We start from the raw sequence: 16,642 nt of genomic DNA on the forward strand, positions 1-16,642 counted from the left end.
ACTTACTGTGGTGAGCATAGTATAGACTTGTCAAATCACTGTGATGTACACCTGAAACTGATATAACATTATATGTCAACTATACTTCATAAATAAAGAACTATGTTTAAAGTAACAGTAATCGGCCCCAAATATTTGATGTTGATACGTCTATTAATTACAGCTATATTTGGATTATATCAGCAACAGGGTCAGTTCCTCCCAGAAGTGAAGACAGCATTTTACATGTAACTGGAAGTTTGTGGGCTCTCTGAGAGAGAGGGAAATACACTGTCAAATTGTCTTCTAGAAAGGCACTTCCTACCCATACATCCTTGTGAACACCACATATTTTAATTTTTAAAGTCACTGCTAATTTGGAATTTGGTAGGCAAAATACTAATGTCTTGTTTTAATGTTGTTTATGTCTTCACTTGTAAAGATGAACTTTTTTTTTTTAATGTTTCTTAATTATATCTGTTGAAAGGGAAATTCAAGAAGGTATAAATTTAAATTATTTTAACCTGAAAAATAAAGCCAGGGAACTTGATTCAAAAGCACCTTAAAGACAGTGCTGTAATCCACATTTCTCAAATACCAAATGGAATTCATCTTTGTTTTCTTTGTTTTGGGCACTGCCCTGCTATTCACCATAGTCATTAGCATGGCATCCTATTTAGGTAGTAATACAGTATAAAATCTAGAAATCCCACTTTGAAGGGATCAAGGTTATTCCTCATAATTAGAAATTGTCAGTTTAGCTTTAAGTATTTTGTTTTTAAAAATGTATTATGATAATGGGAAATAAAACATGCCATTATTTCTCATTCTTCCCTTGGTTAACAAATTAGGATACATAAAGCCTCAAATTGCCTTTAAGGTTTATAAGCATTCATATATTTTATCCATTAGTCAAGTTATTTTATAAACCCAACATTGCCTCTGAAATGGCTTTACACACAAAGAGGATTTTACCATAAAATGCTTGTGGTATTTTATTCTCTTCAGATTTGGGGGGAGGGAGAGGGAGGCAAGGATAGAGGAAAGAAAGCAGGGCATACATTAATTTGGATGGGATTGGTTTTAAAGTAGCATTCTGTATAATTCTACTACCTACAAAATGTAGGTAGGGAAGATATACATAGTGAAACAATTTAAAGTTCAACATTAAGGGAATAACCAAGTGAATTATAGTACATCTACACAGTATAAGACAGTGTAGCTGTTAAAAATGTTAAAGTATTAAAGAGAATTTAAGTACAGAAAATTGCTCATTATATGTAAGGATAAAAATTGCTCATTATGTGTAATACAAAACACAAAATCAAGTTGTTTTTTTAAAATCTTTTTTGCTTTTTGTTTTGTTTTACTTTGTTTTAAGAACATGGATGTAGACAGATGATGGGAAGGAAATATACCAATATCTTCTCTGTTTTGTTTTTTTCTGTCCCAGAGGAAGAGACATTTATTCTGTCCCATAAGCACCAGAAATACACCAAAAATGTTTTAATGGTTACCTTGAGTGACTTTTTTTGTGTTTAAAATTTTCTGAATTTTCCTTATTGCCCACAACGAACACTCTTCTGTTTAGAAAAATTTAATTAAAAAAAAATTTTTTTTAATGTTTGTTTATTCTTCAGGGAGGGAGAGAGAGACAGAGTGTGAGTGGGGGAGGGGCAAAGAGAGGGGGAGACACAGAATCTGAAGCAGGCTTCAGGCTCTGAGCTGTCAGCACAGAGCCCAACACAGGGCTCAAACTCACAAGCTGTGAGATCATGCCCTGAGTCAAAAAGTCAGGTGCTTAACTGACTGAGCCACCCAGGCGCCTTGAAAAACTTTAAAAAATAGAGAAAAATTATTCTAGAAACAAAATTATAGTTAACTTGAAAGTTACTTGAAATCTCTTGATTTCCTGTGCAGTTAAAAACTTAAACTCTTTTATGGACTGTTTCTAAATAAAAATGACTGGATCCATTAATGACAATTGGTCATTTTAAGTAAGTGACATATAGAAAGGAGAAAGTTGTGATACTTCATTTCCCATCCTTAGCATGTTCTTCCGAAAGTAGAAATTTGGGAATAAATAGAGTAGTAACTTGCTGGGTCAAGGGCAAGAGATGACCTAATTGGCAGAGAGGCATCTTTTCATAAGCCAACATTGACCAACATTTTGTCCACCTGTATGCTTTCAGCCCTTCTTTCTTGTAGTTAGAAAACTATATTTCTTAGTATTAACTACTCAGTAGGAACAAAGACCTGTTTGAGTGTATGTCAGTCTTAAATGAAATTGCAGCTCTTTGGTTGGGAAGTAAAATGAGACCTCAGATTCAGGCTATGAAAATATTCCAGGGGCGCCTGGGTGGCTCAGTTGGTTGAGCGTCCGACTTCAGCTCAGGTCATGATCTCACATCACAGCTGGTGACTTCGAGCCCTGCGTCTGGCTCTGTGCTGACAGCTCAGAGCTTGGAGCCTGCTTTGGATTCTGTGTCTCCCTCTTTCTCTGCCCCTAACCCACTTGCATTCTGTCTCTGTCTCTCTCAAAAATAAATAAACATTAAAAAAAAATTTAAAAAAATTCCACTGTGACAATTTTTGTTCTTTAATAAACTTTTTATTTTACTTAATATTAAAAAAAAATTATAATGTTTATCTTTGAGAAAGAGAGACAGAGTGTGAGTGGGGGAGGGGCAGAGAGAGACAGAGACACAGAATCCGAAGCAGGCTCCAGGCTCTGAGCTGTCAGCACAGAGCCTGACTCAAGGCTCGAACCCACGAACCATGAGATCATGACCTGAGCCAAAGTCAGACGCTTAACCGACTGAGCCAGTCAGGCACCCCTAAAAAATTTTCTTTAAGTTTATTTATTTATTTTTGAGAGAGAGAGAGAGCATGAGCACTAGTGGGGTGGGGCAGAAAGAAAGGGAGAGAAAATCCCAAGCAGGCTCTGAGCTGTCAGCGCAGAGCCTGATGTGGGGCTCAGACTCACGAACTGCGAGATCGTGACCTAATCCAATATCAAGAGTCAGACACTTAACCAACTGAGCCAACTAGGTGCCCCTAATAAACTTTTTAAAATGGAAGTATAATATACATACAGAAAAATACATAAATTATAATTTACTGCTTAACGAATGTTCATAAAATTAGTATTTCCATGTAGCCACAACCCAGAACAGATGAAGAAATGGAACTTCTCTGGGGCACCTGGGTGGCTCTGTTGGTTGAGCTTCTGACTCTTGATTTCAGCTCAGGTCATGATCTCTCAGTTCATGCGTTCCAGCCCATATTGGGCTCTGCATCCCGCTTGGGATTCTCTTTCCCTCTCTCTCTGCCTCTCCCCTGCTCCGTCTCTCATTCTTTCTCAAAATAAATGAATAAACTTAAAAAAAGAGACAGAAATGGAATCTTTCTACTATGTAAAGCCTTCTTCATTCCTCTTCCAGTGACTACCTGCCCCTTCCCCAAAGGCAAGCACTATTACATAATATCGTGAAAGAATTTTGTTTTTGAACTGTATGTAACTGAAATTACAAGTTACATACTCTTTTGTGTCTGGCCTCTTTTATTTATTTTCATTACTGTGTAGTATACCACTGCAAGGATACAACACAATGTTTTCAAGCTGCTGACCATGAACATTTGGAGTGCTTCCAGCTTTTGTAATTATAAATAAATACTCTGAGCATTCATGGTATATGCCCCTATTTGGTGTATGCATTTTTGTTGTATATATAACTAGGAGTAGAATTGCTGGGTTATGGGTATAGATATGGTTAGATTTAATAGATACTACTTCCAAACAGTTTTCCAAAATGGTTATACCAGTTTACAAGCTCATTGGCAATTTCATATGCTCCAAATCCTTATTAACAGGCATATTCTCAAGCCTTTTAAATTCTAAACATTCTAATAGGTAGAATGGCATCTCACTGTATCTTTAATTTGCATTTCCCTAATGATCAATGAGGTTGAGCACCTTTTCATATGTTCGTTGGTCATTTGGATAACCTTTTCAGTGAAGTGTTTCATATCTCTTGTCCATCTTTAAAAATTGGATTGTCAGTCTTTTAAAAATTGATTTGCAAGTATTGCTAACATATCCCAGATATGCATTCTTGTCAGTTACATAAATTACAAATATTCCTCTCTGAGCAAAAGCATAAGAAACTCTTAAAAACTGAGAACAAACAGAGGGTTGATGGGGGGTGGGAGGGAGGGGAGGGTGGGTGATGGGTATTGAGGAGGGCACCTTTTGGGATGAGCACTGGGTGTTGTATGGAAACCAATTTGACAATAAACTTCATATATTGAAAAAAATAAAAATAATGTTGACTTTAAAAAAAAGAAAAAGAAAAAAATATTCCTTTCTATGGCTTGCCTTTTGATTTTCTTTTTTTTTTTTTTAATATTTATTTTATTTTTGGGGCAAGCGCAAGTGGGGGAGGGGCAGAAAGAGGGGGACAGAGCATCTGAAGCAGGCTCTGCGCTACAGGCTGACAGCAGTGAGCCGGACGTGAGGCTCAAACACACAAACCGTGAGATCATGACCTGAGCTGAAGTCGGACACTCCACTGACTGAGCCACCCAGGTGCCCCTGCCTTTTGATTTTCTGTCTTTTTTTTTTTAATTTTTTTTAAATTTTATTTTTTATTTTTTAAAATTTACATCAAAATTAGTTAGCATATAGTGCAACAATGATTTCAGGAGTAGATTCCTTAGTGCCCCTTACCCATTTATCCTATCCCCCCTCCCACGACCCCTCCCGTAACCCTCAGTTTGTTCTCCATATTTATGAGTCTCTTCTGTTTTGTCCCCCGCCCTGTTTTTATATTATTTTTGTTTCCCTTCCCTTATGTTCACCTATTTTGTCTCTTAAAGTCCTCATATGTGTGAAGTCATATGATTTTTGTCTTTCTCTGACTAATTTCACTTAGCATAATACCCTCCAGTTGCACTCACGTAATTGCAAATGGCAAGATTTCATTCTTTTTGATTGTCGAGTAATACTTCATTGTATATATATACCACATCTTCTTTATCCATTCATTCATCGATGGACACTTGGACTCTTTCCATACTTTGGCTATTGTTGATTGTGCTGCTATAAACATGGGGGTTGCCTTTTGATTTTCTTCATGGTATATTTTAATGAACCGAAGTTTGTTTTTTCCTCCCAATTTTATATTTTGTCAAGTTTCAAATCTCTTTAAAATATTTCAAGAATAGTATGATACTTACGATACCCTTCACCTATTCACCGTTTAACATTTGCTTTGTTTTTCCACATATAATTTTAAGTTTATTGTTTTATTCTTGAACGGTTTGAGAGCTAGCTGCAGACACTATGACACCTCATAAATACTTCTGTACTATTTTAAAAGAGTGAGGATGTTCTCTTATGTATCTGCCATATAATTAACACACTCAAAAAATTTGACATAATACAATATGATTATCTGACATATAATCCATATTCATATTTCTCCAATTTAAACAGAAGTTTTGAATTTTAGTGTAGTTCAGTCTAGCAGTATTTTCCTTTTTTGTTAATGCCACCCCTGTCATTTTAATTTGGATTGTGATAATGTCAAAGCTGCAGTATCTTAGAAATAAATATTAAATTAATAGTGTGACTTGGGCTGGCTGAATTCTTTTCTTCCCCTACTTCTTCCTCACGAGAATACCAGACTATCATTATTGGTTACATAATGGAAAAAATTCAAATGGACAAAGCGAACGTATGTTTTCTGCAACTCACTGGTTTCCTGATTTGATGTGTAAGTTTTCTGAAAACCTTATTGAGTGGTGCATTTTTAAATGTGTTATCACTTGTCATGTGAAAGTCCTTGGAAAACCACTTCTCTTGAAAAACCAAAGCATTTTTAACTGTTGACTAACTTGGGCACTATATGACAAAAAAACTTGCATAGTGATCGAATAACTGAGTTGATGTGTATAATTATTTTAGAATTGGAAAGGAAAGGATAAGGAAGATTTTAATTTCACGTTAGTAATTAAAACTTGGGTACCACTTAAATATATAAGCAGAAGACATCCTTTTGTATGTGTGTGGAAACCATTATGGGTAGTGATATAAGAAATATAGAGTGAATTCATCATATAAAATGGAAATAGAAGATCTAAGCAATGGAGAATTACTAGAATAGAGAAAAGTTGTTTGGGTGGGATGTGGAAACCATAGGGAATTATACTGGAACCATTGATTTCAGCTGGATAATGAATGACTTAGATGAGGGCTGTGCTTATAGACCTTACAGTTTGACCCTGAATGGGCAATCTACCCTGTGCAGTGGATTATATTTAGAAACAGTGGAGTCTACTAGATAGGTTTCTTCTGAGAAATAGTTTTAAACATTAAAAAAAATAATAACTTCATGGGGATTGGAACTACATCATGGGAAAATGAATCTTTGTCTCATTCCCCAGTCATCTAGAAAGAAAAGCCAACATGACGAGGGAACTGCATGGCTGTGAAGATGCCTGAGGAAAAAGAGTTTGTCTGGGCATCTTTGTTGTGAAGGTTTAGGTTATCACTGAAGCACTATACACAATCTTTAGTGGCTCACTGTCCAGCATAGTTTTTCTTTTTCAGTTCTTAGGCCTTTTGTAGAAATGAATATATTGTAACTAAAGTAAAACATGTGAGCAATGACTTTAAGTCCCTGTTTCATGGTTCCAAACATGTACCCTGGGAAATTAGTATAATCATTGGCATCACTGTGGATATTTTGTGAGATTTGTTTTTAAGAAGTTCTTAAGTCAGATCCAAGGAATTATATCTGTATTTGATAGGTTGAAAAGTATAAGTTTGGTTTAAAGAAAGCTTTGGGAGAGTATACTGTCTTATTGTAGTGAACAACTTGTAGGAATTGCTTTTTCAAAATATAGCTTAAGAAGGGCCTTATTTAAGGAAACTAAGGCTAGTAGAAAGAAATGATGGCCTGAGAATAATATAAGGGAAAGAACATTAACTTGGAGATAAGTAGGTAGGAGCCAGATGATAAATAGCTAACAGGTGAGAGCAATATAGTGATTAAGAGCTTGGGTTCTGGGGGTCATACAGATTTATTATGGACCTCAGTCTACCACTTAGGCAAGTTACTTAACTCTCTAGGCCCTAGTTTCTTCATTTGTAGAATGGAGATAATAACCTTAGAACAGTGGTTCTCAAACTTCTTGGAGTCAGGACTTTTTTTTTTAAGTTTATTATTTTATTTTGAGAGAGAGACAGGTCAAGTGGGGAGGGGCAGAGAGAGGGGGAGACAGAGAATCCCAAGCAGGCTCTGTGCTGCTAATGCAGAGCCCCACACAGAGCTTGAACTCATGAAACCACAAGATAATGACCTAAGCCAAAACCAAGAGTCTGATGCTTAACCAACTTAGCCACCAAAGTGCCCCATGGACTTCTTTAAACTCTTAAAAATTCATGGTGACCCCAAAGAGCTCTTGTGTGTGGGGGTTAGGTCTATATTTACTGTTGCAGAAATTAAAACTGAGAAAATTTAAAAGTATTTATTAATGGGAGCGCTTGGGCGGCTCAGTCAGTTGAGCATCGAACTCTTGATTTCAGCTCGGGTCATGATCCCAGGGTTGTGGGGTTGAGCCCCATATTGGGTTCTGCACTGAGTGTGGAGCCTGCTTAAGATTGTCCTCCCCCTCCCCCTCTGCCCTTCTTCCCCTTTGTGCTCTCTTTCTCTCTTAAAAATTGTATGTTTTAATTTTTAATATTTTTTACCATTTATTTATTTTTGAGAGACAGAGAAAGACAGAGCATGAGTAGGGGAGGGGCAGAGAGAGGGAGACACAGAATCTGAAGCAGGCTCCAGGCTGTCAACAAAGAGCCTGATGCAGGGCTCAGACCCATGAACGGTGAGATTATGACCTGAGCCAACTTAGTTGGCACTCAACCAACTAAGTCACCCAGGTGCCCCTAAAAAAAATTTTTTTTAATTAATGAATTTTAAAATAGGAATAAATCCATTACATATTCACATAAATAACATTTTTATGAAGAATAACTATTTTCCAAACAAAAAATATTGAGAAGAGTGTGGCATTTTTGTATTTTTTCCAATTTCTTTACTGTCAGCTTGATAAAAGCTTGAAAAAAGATTTTCATATCTGCTTCTGCTTTCATATGTTGGGTAAGCTCTAGAAAACTTCATTGGTCACTTGTGAGAGAATGAGTGAAAAAGGCATCTTAGTATTGTACATATAGGTTTGGATTCATGGACTCCCTGAAAGATGCTTAGCGATCCCTAGGATCCTTAGGAGTTTCCTGACTACACTTTCAGGGCTTTTACCTCAGAGTGTTGTTTTTATGATTTGACACAATATTGTTTATAAAAACCTTAGCGTAGTGTTGGCACTTAAAAAGTGCTTAAAAACTATTAAGTGTCGTTATCATTATGGGAGCATATGGGAAATTTTGTGTGATCCTATTTACATTCTTAAAAATACCTCTTGGCCAACACGGTAGAAGATGGATTGGTAATAAAAGGAATAAGGTAGAGACAGAGAAACAAATTAGGTTTCTTTAATAAGCCAGACTAAAATGGTAAGCCCTTGAACTAAGATAGTGGAAATGGAAAATGAAGGATAGCTCCTAGAAATCTGAGTTAGTAGAATGGAAAGTCTTAGTGATTGATTGGTTATATTGGGGTCAGGGAATTCTGGTCAGTAAGAATGAGGAGTCAAGAATGACTCTTAGTGTACACCTTAAATTTGCACACTTATATTGTCAGATATATTTCAGTTTTTAAAAAAATGACTCAGGTTTCTGGCTTGGATAAATATAGGAAGAAGATCACCTTTGAGAAGAAAGATGGGAGAGTTCAGTTGTTTAAGGGTATGTATAGTCAATTTAGGAGGACATATGCAGGAGATAGTTAAATATGTGGATCTAGTGCTCAGGAAATAGAGTTTTGAATATCATAAGCTTATAAATTCTAGTTAAAGCCATTAGTGAGAAGATCACCCAGGAGGGATATGTGATATTACAACAGGACTCTGGTGTGGTAGGCAGACTGAGATGGTCTCTCTGATCCCTGCTGTTTGTATTTATGCCCTTGCATGATCTTATTCTTTTGACTGTGGGCTGGATCCACTGACAGCAAAAATGGTGGAATGCTGCTTCTGTGATTAAATTACAAAAAGGCCATAACTTCTGTCTTGTCCCTCATTCCCCTTTTAAAGAAGCAAGATGCCACGTTGTGAGTATGGAGAGAAAAACTGGCTTGGGAATTGTAAGAGCCTGGACATTAGAAACAGACTTGTTCTAATACTTACTGAAATTTGACAAGTTATCTCTCTAACCTCATTTTCCTTGTCTTTAAAATGGAGTTAATTATAATATCTTATTAGGTTGTTGAGAGGATTAGATTGGATGATGATTGTAAAATGCCCAGTATGAATCTTCATGACCTTGGATCTGGTTACAGATTCTTACATATGACACCAAAAATACAAGCAACAAAGTAAAAAATAGATAAACTGGACTTCATTAAAGTGAAAGACATTTGTGCATCAAAGGACATTATCAAGAAAGTGAAATGACAACCCACAGAATGGGAGAAAAGTTTTGTAAATTATATATCTGATAAGAGGCTAGTATCTACAATATATAAAGAACTTTTACAACTCAACAACAAAAAGACAATCCAATTAAAAGATAGGCAAAGGACTTGAATGGACATTTCTCCAAAGAAGATACACAAATGGTCAATAAGCACATAAAAAGATGAACATCATTAGTCATTAAGGAAATGCAAATCATGGCCGTAGTGAGATATCATTTCACACCCACTAAGATGGCTATAATAAAAATAGTTCAAAAAAAATTTTTTTTTTTACATTTATTTATTTTTGAGAGACAGAGAGAGACAGAGCACAGCAGGGGAGGGGCAGAGAGAAAAGGAGACACAGAATCTGTGAGCAGCCAGTTGATGCAGGCTCCAGGCTCCGAGCTGACAGCACAGGGCCCAATGCAGGGCCCAAATCCACAAACCATGAGATCATGACCTGAGCCAAAGTCGGACACTCAACCGACTGAGCCATCCAGTCGCCCCAAAAATAGTTTTTTTTAAAACAGAAAATAACAAGTGCTGGCAAGGATATGGTGAAATTAGAACCCTCATACATTGCTGGTGGAAATGTAAAATGATGTGGCCACTGTGGAAAGTTGGTGGTTCCCTAAAGGTTAAACATAGAATTAGTGACCTAGCAATTCCACTATTAGATATATACCCAGTAGAATTGAAGACAAGACTTCAAATACTTGTACCTGTATGTTCGTATCAGTACTATTCATGTTAGGTGAAAGGTGGAAACAAGCCAAATGTCTGTTAACAGATGAGTGGATAAGAAGCACAATATAGTATATATACACAAGGGAATATTATTCAGCCATAAAAGTGAAGTACTGATACATAGTACAACGTGGATGAATTTCAAAAACATTGTACTAACCAGGAAGCCAGACACAAAAAGATCACATGTTGTATGATTCCATTTATATGAGACATCCTGGGTAGATAAACCAATAGAGACAGAGCAGATTGGTGGTTGCCAATCAGGAGAAAGGACAGGAGATGAGGGGGAAATGGGGAGTGATTGCTTAATGGATACAAGATTTTCTTTTGGAGTGATGCAGATGTTTTAGAATTTGATATAGGTGGAGGTTACACAATATTGTGAGTATACTAAATGCCATTGAAATGTACAGTTAAAAATTTCACATTAAAGCAATTTTAGCTCCAGGGGTACTTGGGTGGCTAAGTTGGTTAAGCATCCAACTTTTTTTTTTTTTTTAATATAATTTGTTGTCAAATTGGCTAACATACAGTATGTGCAGTGTGCTCTTGGTTTTGGGGGTAGATTCCTGTGATTCATCCCTTGTATACAACAACACCCAGTGTTCATCCCAGCAAGTGCCCTGCTCAATGCCCATCATCCATTTTCCCCTCTGCCCCTGCCCCTCTCCCCCCCCCATCAACCTTCAGTTCTCTGTATTTAAGAGTCTCTTATGGTAAAGCATCCAACTTTTGATGTCCACTCAGGTCATGCTCTTATAGTTCAGTTCATGAGATCAGGCCCTGCATTGGGCTCTATTCTGTCAGCATTGAGAATCCCTGCTTGGGATTCTCTCTCTCCCTCTCTCTCTGCCCCTCTCTCCTGCTCACATTCTTTCTCTCTCTCTCTCAAAATAAATAAATAAACATTAAAAAAAAGTTTTAGCTCAGTAAGAAAAATGTATAGAATAGTGTTTGACACCTAGTAAGCTATCAATAAATTTTAGATTTTATTATTACTTAGTGTTCCCTTTATCATTAATTTAGCTGTGTGACCTTGGGTATCAGTTTTCTCAGTTGAAAAATGAAGTTGTTGGACTAGAAGACCCCTAAGATTCTTCCAGCATTAAAATAAAATTCTGTGATTTTAAGACATAGCATTTAATTTGTTGTGTAAGGAAAACTGACTCTTAACTCTTCCTGGGTTGCTCCTTTACTCTCACATTCCTGTCACTCACAGCACTTCTGACACCATATGTGGGTTTTTTTTTCCCCCACACCAAGTAATTCTGACACCAGCTGGGTGTCCTACAGTTTAACTCAATTCTGACTCCCTAGAGATACTGTCTGATCCTTCAGGGTAAGGGCTTAGTCCCACAAGAGTACCTTCCCTCCCGCTTCAGTACCAGTCACGAGTCCAGGTTGTCACTTGTGCTTGTGACCGATCATCAACCATAAATTAGATGTTCCCACGAATTCCTTCTTGGGTTTGATTAATTTGCTGGAGTACCTCACAGAACTCAGGAAAACAGTTTACATACTGTTTACCAGTTTCTAATAGAAAGGTATGATAAAGGGTACAGATGTACATCCAGCTGGAAGAGATACGTAGGGCAAGATGTGTGGGAAGGGCACAGAGCTTCCATGCCCTCTCCAGACAAACCACTCTCCCAGCACCTCCACATGTTCACCAACCCAGAAGCTCCCCAAACCCTGTACTTTGGGGATTTTTGTGGAAATTTTAACCACATTTAATCACATTCCATTTCCAGCCCTCTCCATCTCTGGACAGGATAGTGGTATGAATGAAAATCCCAAGATTCTAATCATGGCTTGACCTTATGAGCAGCCCCCATACAGGAACCCACCAAGAGTCACCTCGTTACAAAAAAACACTGCTATCGCCCAGGAAGTGCCTAAGAATTTAGCAACTCTGTGTCAGGAGCTAGGGTCAAAGCTTAAATATTAGAACAAAAGATGCTCCTAGGGTTCGTACCACTTAGGAAATCACAAGAGTTTTAGGAGCCCTGTGCCAGGAAGCAGGGGCAGAGAATTTTTTATTATCTCACATTCATACAGCATATATTTATTGTGTACTTTCAGGGTACTGTGCTAGGTACCAAGGACTTAGCAGTAAATAAGACAGAGATGGTTCCTGCTGTCACACAGCTAACATTCTAGTAGAAAAGGCAGTACACAAATAATTGTTTGCTGAAAAATTGTTTTAACTACACTCTGGGGCAGGGGTCAAGTGGGCAGTGATCGTTCTCCTGAGAAAAAGATAGTTAAGTATGAAGAATGAGTTGGAGTTAATTGAGTGAAGGAAAGGGAGATGAAGGAAATTGAGTGAAGGAAAGGGAAGGAGCATAGTGCCTTTGCAGAACTGAAAGACAAGGCTAATATGCCTGGAGTTCAGACAGTGACTGCTGAGAGAGACAAAGGCTGTATCATGTAAGACTTCTCAGGTTGTAGTAAGGATTTTGGATATTATCCTAAGAACACTGGGAAGTCACTGAAGGGCTTAAACAAGCCACATTCAGTTTCTGGCCATGTGGAGAATGGTTTGGAGGGGGGCAGGAGGGGATCTGGGGACACCAAGTAGGATGTCATTGCAGTAGCCAAGACTAATACCTAGAACCAGGGTACAGATAGTGGTCAGGGAGAGAAGTCATTGAATTTGAGAGTAATTTAGGACAAAGTCTTGATTGATTGCCTGTGTGACATGAGAGAGGAAAGAGAGGTATCAGGGTTGAGTCCCAGATTTCTCCCTTGAGCATGTAAGTCAGTGGCATGTAAGGACCATTGGAAGGCTTTCACTTCAGGCTGAGATGAAATAGCAGGGACTAGATTCACCTTCCTTCCCACCTGAGACAATTTTTTTAAGTGACAAAATTGATGAAACAGTGGTTTTATGACACTGACATCAGGCAACAAAGGACAGTGATCTCTGAAAGGTAAGAAGTAAATGCAGTTGAGCCCCGTGATTGTCCCAACCCACTGCTGTGAGAGTTTCCACGTTGCGGTGCAGGGAGGGGGAATCCGGGCAGAGGTTGGCAGACTCCCTGAGTTGAAGACACAGAGCTAAGAGTCTGGAGAGACCCAAACAGCCGGAGTTCACAGGAGAGAGTTGTAGAAAGGTGAAAGCTGCACAGGAGCTCTGGAGAGCTGCAGAGGGTCCTCCTAGAGTCTTCAGCTGAGTACCAGTCAGTGCGTTCATGCAAGGAAACGACTTGAGGCTGAAGAGAGGACCATCCCAAGGGATTAGGGGCAACAGTGGTTGGCACCACAGGCCAGTACAAGCGCCTGCGCCTACCAGCCACACTGACAAAATCTCATGATTCACAGAACTCAGAAGAGTTTTGCCTCAGTAGTAGTGAATACAATGGTCAAAACTTCCCAGACGATACACTTCAAGTATGTGCAGTTCATCATATATGAATTACATCTCACCAAAATTTTTTAAATTTTTAAAAAATGTGTTATTTTGGAGAGAGAGAATCTGAGCACGCGTGAGTGGGAGAGAGGCAGGGAGAGAGGGAGAGAGAGAGAGAGAGAGAATGAGAATCCCAAGCAAGCTCTGCACTGTCAGCACAGAGCCCAACTCGGGGCTCAGTCTCAAACCATGAGATCGTGACCTGAGCCAAAATCAACAGTTGGAGGCTTAACCAACTAAACCACTCAGGCGCCCCAGTTTCTTATTCTTAAGTATACTGGTTTCTTTGCCTATTGAGGCCATTCTACAACAGATAACCAGCTCAGATCTTATACCCATCATGCAGTGCGCTTTGTTAAATACCACTCTTATGTGCTTTTCCTGGGTTCTGGTAATCTTGAGTGTATTCCTAGTGTCCGCTTAGAATTCCTAAATGCAGCAGTGTTTCTGAGATTTGGAGGATAACCAAGAATAAAATTTGTTTGTATTTACAAAGTGACATTTAAAAAAAAGTAAAGACAGTTTTCTGGTCTTAAAGATCTCAGTTTGGGGTTTCTTATGCTTTTCAAAATAATATCAGTGTGGGGAAAACAGCTTCTAAAATGTAAAAGCCCTGCTGGATTTTAAGATAAAAGTGGTTTTACAGCACTGTAGAGAGATTAGAGAAAGGGCATGTGTAAAGTGCTTAGCATAGGTGTAAGTGAAGCAAATAAAGTGTAGTGCTTATGATTTAACTACATGCATGTTAGATGTCAAAGACTGTAAGAACAAGAGATATCGCTTATCTGACTGAAAATAATTGTTAAAGCCATGGAGTTTGTTTTGTTTTGTTTTTTGTAGTATGTATTTTTAAAAGTTAAATATGAGCTTTATTTTTTGGCCTTATAAAGCAATGCATATTCATTATAGAAAATACAAAGAAAGCAAAAATCAGGCAAAATCACAGCATCCCTAGATAGTCACTTTTAACATTCTTCTAAGTAATCTAAACATCTCTGAGAGATATTATACACACATATGTACACACACACATATGTGCATATAAATATAAATTTTATATGCATGGCATCATGCTATTGTTCTACAACCTGCTTTTTCAACTTAGTTCATTGTGATCATCTTTCAGTGTCCATGAAAACGTAGCAAAATCATTAGTTTTATGAATGTGAAGAATACCATTATGAGATTATTTATCATATATTTTGTTAACTCTCTCTTAGTGGACATTCAGGTTGTTTCCAGTGTTTCACTAAAGTAAATGATGCTGCAGTGAGATCCTTTGCTGGATCAAAGTGAATGGCACATTTACAGTTTTTATACATATTAACAAAGTGACCTCTGTTACTTTGGACACTTGTCCAAATTATATTTCTGAGAGTGGTAAATGAAAGCTCTTGTAGTCCTCTAACTTAGCCAAGCCTGGATATTGTTAAACTTTTTAATACTTGCCTGTTTTATAGAGAAATTATGTTTCAGTGTTTTTTACATGCATTTGATTGCTAATAAAGTTGTGTTCATTGGCCAGTTTGTTTTCCTTCTTTCATGAATTTCTTGTTATCATCCTTGTCTACTTTTCTGCTTCTCTTACTTAAAGGTGAGGATGGGGTGCCTGGGTGGCTCAGTCGGTTAAGCGTCCAACTTCAGCTCAGGTCATGATCTCACGGTCCGTGGGTTCGAGCCCCGCATCGGGCTCTGTGCTGACAGCTCAGAGCCTGGAGCCTGCTTCAGATACTGTGTCTCTCTCTCTCTCTGACCCTCCCCCGTTCATGCTCTGTCTCTCTCTGTCTCAAAAATAAATAAACATTAAGTAAAAAATTTAAAAAAATGAAGGTGAGGAAAGTGAGATCTAAAGAAAGGAAGTAACTTTCCCATGGTCAGCCAGTAATTTAGTGCCAGAATCGGTAATCATAGCATGCTACAGCTGGAAGGGGATCTTAGACATCATTGAGTCCCAACCCTCTAATGTTACAGATGCAGAAACAGAGGCCTAAAGATGTTAGGTGACTTGACTAAGGACAGCTACCCAGCTCATTAATGACAACCAGGAATCTGAATCATGTCTCATGAAGAGGGAAAGGCAAGTAACATTTTTGAGCCTGCTGTATTTCTTGTGTTTTCTCATTTAATTCTCACTATTATTTTACCATAATTAACCCTTGAATAATGCAGGGGTTGGGGCGCTAACCCCATGTGCAGGCAAAAATGGTTCATAGAACTTTTGACTCCCCCCAAACTTATTTGCTAATAGTTAATTATTGACCAAAAGCCTTACCAATAACATAAACAGTTGATTAACACATATTTTGTATATGTATTAAATACTGTAGTCTTGGGGCGCCTGGGTGGCGCAGTCGGTTAAGCGTCCGACTTCAGCCAGGTCACGATCTCGCGGTCCGTGAGTTCGAGCCCCGCGTCAGGCTCTGGGCCGATGGCTCGGAGCCTGGAGCCTGTTTCCGATTCTGTGTCTCCCTCTCTCTCTGCCCCTCCCCCGTTCATGCTCTGTCTCTCTCTGTCCCAAAAATAAATAAAAAAAAAACATTGAAAAAAAAAATTAAAAAAAAAAATACTGTAGTCTTACAATAAAATAAGCAGAAAAAAGAAAATGTTATAAAGGAAATCATAACAGAGTGCCTGGGTGGCTCAGTCCAGTTGAGCGTCCAACTTTGGCTCAGGTCATGATTTCACGGCTCGTGGGTTCTAGCCCCGTGTTGGGCTCTGTGCTGACAGCTCAGAGCCTGGAGCCTGCTTTGGATTCTGTGTCTCATTCTCTCTCTGCCCCTCCGCTGCTCACTCTCTCTCAAAAATAAATAAACATTGAAAAAAAAAATCATAAGGAAGAGAAAATACATTTATAGTACTGTATTTATCAAAAATATCCACGTGTAAGTGGACCCATGCAATTCAAACTTGTGTTGTTCAA

The 16,642-nt window shown here is 38.2% G+C and overlaps 1 protein-coding gene across 3 annotated transcripts in view; it reads left to right on the top strand.

The window, feature by feature from the left end:
* The window catches only part of LIN52 (lin-52 DREAM MuvB core complex component), a 110,013-nt gene that overhangs the window by 22,732 nt on the left and 70,639 nt on the right, over positions 1-16,642 (top strand). Inside the window, exon 6 of one of the 3 annotated variants that reach the window (XR_014137835.1) lies at positions 15,694-15,803. The exons of the other annotated variants lie outside the window; for them this stretch is intronic. The gene's annotated coding sequence lies outside the window, so the exon portion shown is untranslated. The remainder of the gene's footprint in view (positions 1-15,693; positions 15,804-16,642) is intronic. 3 annotated transcript variants of the gene reach the window in all.

This window comes from Panthera onca, chromosome B3, assembly GCF_046562875.1.
Source record: "Panthera onca isolate mPanOnc1 chromosome B3, mPanOnc1 haplotype 2, whole genome shotgun sequence".
Classification (NCBI taxonomy): domain Eukaryota; kingdom Metazoa; phylum Chordata; class Mammalia; order Carnivora; family Felidae; genus Panthera; species Panthera onca.